The sequence below is a fragment of the Schistocerca cancellata genome, chromosome 1 (genome assembly GCF_023864275.1).
Source record: "Schistocerca cancellata isolate TAMUIC-IGC-003103 chromosome 1, iqSchCanc2.1, whole genome shotgun sequence".
Lineage (NCBI taxonomy): Eukaryota > Metazoa > Arthropoda > Insecta > Orthoptera > Acrididae > Schistocerca > Schistocerca cancellata.
The window spans coordinates 755687898-755695176 of record NC_064626.1 but is presented as its reverse complement, the minus strand read 5'-3'; the positions used below and the strand labels follow the sequence as shown (position 1 = coordinate 755695176).

Here is a 7279-nt window from a genome sequence, read left to right as displayed (position 1 = left end):
ACTAAGAAACATTAACAATAAGTGAAGTTTTTGTAGTAAAAATCATTATTTTGTTCTAAAACTAATAATGTTAACTTTAGAAAGGCAGATAACGGAGATTTTCCACGATCATGTCATCATGAGTTCAGTCTCACGTAGGCAAAAGTGATTAAGAGTATCTGTAATAACACACAGAACTGACGATTTCCTTTGCAAACACGCTGTTGAATGAGCGTCTTACACGATACGGAATTAGGTACTCGTGTGTCGTCAACACTGTTTTAGTGGCATACACGCTCGAAAAATGCGTACGCCGCTGGCGGAGACACAGGCCACCGACGATCCGAGAAACAACCGCTATTCTATTGTTAACGAGGACAGAACTAGTTTTCTCTAAATCTCATATGCTGGTTTACAACACCACAACATAAGCCTGTGATGCCCATTCTGACAATTTTTTTCTGGCTGTGAAACGTACTCTTCTAGCTTACGCATCAAAATTTGTGTTTATTATTGAACCCTGAATCTACTTTCAAAACTTTTTCTTAAGAATTTACTCTATTTACTAACGATTGATGAAGAACATTAACACATTTAATCACACTATGTGAGTGTGGAAATAGTTGCCAGTGGGTAACTGATGAAAACAAATCAAATTTCTTTCAACAAATGGAAATTTTATTCCTAAAAACCCTTTTTTTTAGAAACAGATTTAAAATTATAATCAGAAATCACCCTCTAAATATCAAGTTACAGTTTATTCAGAGGCAGAAAGAACAAATTTTTGACTATATGAGCTTTCGGGCTGAGACTTTCCGCTCCCTTTTGACACGGTCGTAGTTACGACCGCTCACAACAACCTCTAAAAGACTACACTGGTGCAAATCTGCAACACACCAGATTACTTTAAAAATTTTAACAACTCACATAAGCACATAAACTATGTACTCTGTAGGAGGGATATAAATGGTACAAAACACTAACTTTAAAAGATTAACCTGAAACTGAAGGTGCCACTTGATTTAAAAAAAAACTTATGGTGGAAGGGTGGCAAATTTATATATTAAAGTAACCACCTAAATAAAAACCCATGAAATGCAGTCTTACATAAAATATACAAGGTTAGCCAAACATGCTCTACCTTACACATATACCGCCACTCAAGATGATAGGCAAGATAAAAACATATTTCAGGAATTCGGCCGTTACACTTCAAGCAATAAATTCGTTAACACCGAATCCGTCAAACATGACAGAGGCAGCTATTAAAGTATGGCAGATTGACAGGGAGATTACTGAACAACCCGAACCGCAGGTTGCTCAAACCCGCCCCTACTCCACAAGGGAAAAACGGATCACCCAATTCATAAATAACCACCTTTCCGCGGGTGGGCAAACGGAGAAGAATGGTGCACCAAGAAAACAAGTAGAATTAAACAGGTAAATGAAACAACACATCTCCTGTCACTTAACTTCTAATAAACTGCGATTTCTGGCGATTTCTGGAGAGGAAAGAGACAGAAGCTTCACGAAGGTGGCGGTAGGTGACACGATCGTGACCAGGAGCAGTGTTGCGTTTTGTGCGGAGTGTAGCAATGAGATCCTGTGTAGTGATAGGGGCATTGAGTTCCGTGTGTGCAATGTTGTCCAAGTACTGGAAACCAGGTGCGAGGGGAGGGACAGAGGTGTCAGTTCGATCGCGGACATCTGGGAAAAGGGAGTAATCGTACTGGGGATTCGGGGATGGAAAAGACATCGGAAAGGTAGGAGGCAAAGTGATTGGCCTTACTGAAGGTGTCAGGGAAGGGGTGATAATCATGGAGAAGAGGATAGTAGGGGGAGGGTTTAGTTCCGGTAAGGCGACGGAAGGCTGACCAGAACTTGGACGAGTTTATAGGTAGGGTAGCATTTAAACGAGTGCATGTCTGTCGCCAGTCCCGGCGTTTCTTAGCCGCGAGCAAGTTTCGGATGTGTCGCTGGAGTTGCCGGTGGCGTCGTAGTGTGTCCGGGTCACGCGTGTGGAGGAAGGCACGGTAGGGACGGCGGGATTCACGGAGGAGGAGGACGGCCTGTGGGAGTAAGGTAGGATGGTGGGGGTGAATGGCGACAGTAGGGACGTGTCACTGGCAAGCTTATAGCACCCCTTAAATGCATGTGAACAGGCAACATTTCCCCTTTTCCAACAGAGGGAGACACCAAGGCTGCGACTGCCACAGCGGCGCCACCGCCAGAAACGGAGGGCGACTGCTTCACACAACGCGCTGCGGCGCGCTCTTCGAAACAGCAATTTTTTCCACGGATCAGTTATGTGGTACTGGATGACAGGTTATCTGGAATAATTCGTAATTAACCAAAAGCGGTATTCTCTAAACGACACTATGTTCAGAAATATACAGAGGTTGAACAAAAGCATGGAAACACCGCTGCCGGCCGGTGTGGCCGAGCGGTTCTAGGCGCTTCAGTCCGGAACCGCGCTGCTGCTACGGTCGCAGGTTCGAATCCTGCCTCGGGCATGGATGTGTGTGATGTCCTTAGGTTAGTTAGGTTTAAGTAGTTCTAAGTTCTAGGGGACTGATGACCGCAGATGTTAAGTCCCATAGTGCTCAGAGCCATTTGAACCATTTTTTTGAAACACCGCTAGAGACTCACGGTTGAACACAAAAGGAGATGCTAGCCAGGCCTGCAGGCTTTGCTGTTGTATTTTACCTGTGAACGTCCTCAATCTGTCGCAGGTTTCGGTCGTGATCACTGTTCTGTGTAGTTGTGAGAGCATTGCATTGAAGCTCACAGCATTCCAGAGTGGGCAAGTTTTTGGTACTCGTATGGTGGGTAGCCGAAATGTTTCCAGAGGCACCGGATCGAGGATTTATATCGCATACAGGGAAAGCGGAAGAACACCATTCGCTAAGCCACGCTGCGGATGGAAGTGTGTATCAAGTGATCGTGACAGACGGTCATTGAAGAGAACTGTGACGAAAAATAAGAGGAAGACAGCAGTCAAAGTCACTGCAGGATTGCATGTCGCACTTGCGAACCATGTCAGCACAACAACAACTCGAAAGTCGCTCCGTAAGCTAGAATTGTAAAACCACTCGTCAGTGATGCAAGTGCCCGCAACAGGAAAACAGAGTACCAACACAGTAAAAACTGGATTACTAAGGAAGGGCGCTTATACACGGGGGGAAGGGGGCCCGCACCCTCTCCCCCTCCATCTCACCCCTCGGACATGTCCGAAAGAACAGACACCACCTTCATACAGATAAGGCTTACCGGCCAATGGTCTTCTTCAGTTTGAATACACTCACATTGCCCGAACTCTTTCGACTATCGGTAGATTGACTGCCGCGAGTAATGAGTATAGTGGGCAGGGGCACTACTAATGTAGTGTGTTGGCAGTAAGTTAGAAATGAGCATGCCATAGATAAGTCCCTGCAGTCGCACTATCCTCTGTGTCCTCGATGGCTCAGACAGATAGAGCGTCTGCCACGTAAGTAGGAGATCTCGGATTCGAGTCCCGCTCGGGGCATATATTATCAACTCTCACTCCGTCTTCACACTGTCTTCAGGCCACGAGTGGCCTACCGGGACCATCCGACCGCCGTGTCATCCTCAGTAGAGGATGCGGATAGGAGGGGCGTGGAGTCAGCACACCGCTCTCCCGGTCGTTATGATGGTATTCACGAGGCTGAGTGCACCACGGAAAATGGAAACAGCGCATGGCAGCCTGGATGGTCACCCATCCAAGTGCCGACCACACCCGACAGCGCTTAACTTCGGTGATCTAACGGGAACCGGTGTATCCACTGCGGCAAGGCCGTTGTCATATAATCAACGCCTATAAGCAGCTAAAGGTCTGGATTTCATTGTAATTTCGTTCTTCGAGAGCTGCAAGATCGCTAATGGTATATGTTCTTTCGAACATGTCCTGGTAGCAAGTCACTTAGGTCTTTACACAGAGTTGTCAGACATCGTTTTCCTCCTCTTTTGTTTCCTTTATATTCCATAGCTGTTACTCCAGTTACGTTAATTTTGTTCATTTTGAGCTCTACAGCGCCATCTCCAGATTACGTGTTTCTATACTTGCCTTATTAAGGTTTTTCTCTTGTCAAAACTACTTTCATTTATAACTGTTTCCTTAATTTGTACCTCTCCACCCTATTCACGTTGCATAGGTTGCTTGCACTCCACGTAACGGCGTAATAAGATGACAAACTTTCCTCTCTGATGTCAGAGTCTACCGGCTTTCTATGCTTGTGCTTTCAATGTTGTCTTTGGAAGACAACTTATTTAACTTGGGCACTTCAGCTCATTGGTTTTATTGTCTCCACATGCAATGTGAACCTACGTAAGTAATACCTGTTCTGTTTTTAATATTTCTAGTGCTACTTAATCTCTTATGTTGATGAAAAAATTTTTATACGTAACTATAACACTTAGTTGCTGTCAAAGCAATAAAATTTTTGCAATGGCTTACTTGTTTTTATCCTTAACCACCAAACACTACAACGCTTTTTAATTGCTAGATATGCACGGCATTTGGTTACACATCCTAATTTCCCTCTCCCCCTATCCCTCTCCAACTCTTCCTCCCAGTTCTCTCTGTCCACCTCCTTCTTTCTCCTCTCTATGTACATTCCACACCGTCTGTGTCCATCTCCTCTCACCACCTCCTGTTTCTTACCTTTAAAGTCTTTTTTAGTGTTACTTAGACCGAAACATTAAACTGACGTTGAACTCGCTTAAAATAAATGCTCCCATCGGTTGGGATAATGGAATAAGAGTTATGTGATGTCTCTCCTGCTGCTCGATGTGTAGGGATATTTTTAATCTGCGAATGGGTGCATTATAAAGTTTCGGAAGAGTCAGATTTTGTAGTAGTGTTCTAATCATAAGCTGACAAGCTGTAAATAGAAGTTTCCTCTATTCAGGTAAAACAGACTGCGAAGAAGAAAACAAAACCACACATTTTCATAGCATAGCACAGTGCAGCGTTTCCTTTCTCGCCATCATTTTCAACAGAAAACTTGTATTTCCTTTTTATAAAGCATGCAGTTTATGTCTCTCTGAATGTTTATTAGGATATCATGTAAAAATTCGAAGCAAGTCGGTCAAGAACTTCTCGAAATTATTCGTATCAACTTTTCACCTTTGTAGTGTATATTTATGAGCATTCTGTAGAAATACAAAGTATATCAGCGAAGAATTTTTCGAGATTTTTGGTAACAAAGCTAAACGACGAGTTGTTTTTACCTTCTATAATCGTACACATACACACAAATAAAAGATGTCTTAACTGACTCATCATTGCCCAGCCTAAACCGCTAAGAACAAAAACTTGAAATTTGGAGAGGGTGCTGATAGTATACGGCAGACGTCGTTTAAGAAGGGATTTTTCGAAACAGGGAATGAAATGTCTTTTTTTTTTTAATATGTCGCTATTAAGGCAATTTTGAAGCCAGATCTAAGTAAATTGGCATTAGATTTCTCTGTCAGAAATAAATAAATACGTGTTTTAGTATTTTTGGAAATTTAATACCTTTGGAGGTTGAAATACTGGGTGAAATTTATTTGAGTCAGTAATTATTGAATAACTGCTGAAGTATTTTTAAAGGTACACCTATGAAAATTGGTTTTTGATTTGCAGTTTACAAACCAAAGAAATATGTGTCTCATTGTTTATGGAAAGTCAGTCCCTAAGGGGGTCAAATGGGGGATGAAATGTTGTACTGAATTATTTCATAATGAAAGCATTTTCGAAGCCAGATCTCAGAAAATTTGATTTCTCAGTAAAAATATATTTGTTATATTAAAAAAATGTAAAGGTAAATCTATGAAAATTGTTATTTCACTTCTCGGTCTATGGAAATATCACCACAAGAAAGCAAAGGGCATAGTTAACAAAAACCTTTGACTCCAGCTACCAGAGTCGCTTTTTGGTCAGAAGTACATTCGGAAAAGACCATACTTCTGTGGCCTTTATTAGCGTGAGATGTTTAGACGGTGTTGCAATTTGTGACATAAAAACTGGATTAAAGGAAAACAAAAAATCTGTGCAAAACACAGTGTACAAGAGCAAAGCAGCTGGCGCTAAGCTAGTACCGTAATATACGTTAAAAAGTAAGTACGATTGCCGAACATCAGCCATGTTCAAGATCGTTAAAGGCGTATGTCTATGGTAACTGGAGTTATTTAAAACTTACTTTCGTTTTACAATGGACATTCTGATTTAACACTGGTATGTTGAAGATACCTGTATTTCTTTTATCTTTAGAACATCGAGTACAAAACAAGCTCACCAGAGAAAATGATAGTCACCCCCTTGAAACAGCAGACATGTAGCCTATGAGCGCTACAGATGGCGTGGAACTGCTGTCAGATGGCCACGTTAATCCTCCATCGCTGTCTTTAAGTCATGACGATGATGTGGTACATGAATACCAGTTTTTGTATGGAATCAGCACAGTAATACTGGCCGACGTGAAGACGAGACAGTACAACGGCAGGAAGCGTTCCGAGTTTGGAAGTACCTGTGATCACACCGTAAATCAAATTGCCTGATTTGTTAGTTTATCAACTTGGACTGTCCAACTAGTCTACAAGGATCCATGTACAAGTCATAGCCATGCATCATGGTTTAAAACCTGTGGTTTTGGAGAGGTTCTATTGGTAGGGAGTGGAAATAAGCGTCACGGCCTGTCGATGACAATCGGCATCAAACCTACAAGCGGCGTTCAGTAAGTAATACAATTCATTTTTTTTTCTGAAATCAGGTTGGTTCTATTCAGGATTCCAATTCAATGTATTATTTCCCAATCCTCTGACTACAGAACGCTATTTTTCAATATCATCTCCGCTCAGTGCGATGGCCTTACGCCACCTTATTGGGAGGGCTTGTATGCCCGCATTGTACCACACTACTGATCGACGTCGGAGCCAACACGTTGCTGCGTCAGTAACATCTACGTAATACTTACCACGGAATGCATCCGTCATTGGGCGAAATAGGTGCAAGTCAGCAGGTGAGAGATCCAGGCAGCAGGATGGATGAGGAAGATCAGTCCAATAAAGTTTTGTGAGCTCCTCTTGGGTGTGCAGATTCGTATGAAGCCTTGCATTGTCAAGGAGGACAAGTTCGTTTGCTTTTTGTGGTGACGAACACACTGATCTAGTGTCCTCAGTTTCCTGAAGGCAGCGCAGTACACTTCATATTTGATAGTTGTACCATAAGGGAGGACACCAAACAGAATAACGCCTCGCCCAAAATTTACCATGCTGTTGTCCACTGCCGGGTCTCCGTAGA

At 42.7% G+C, this 7279-nt stretch overlaps 1 pseudogene; it reads right to left on the bottom strand.

Annotated features, from left to right (window-relative positions):
- Window positions 1–3683: 3683 nt before the first annotated feature.
- On the bottom strand, window positions 3684–3801 carry LOC126100280 (5S ribosomal RNA; annotated as a pseudogene).
- Between the last annotated feature and the right edge of the window lie 3478 nt (window positions 3802–7279).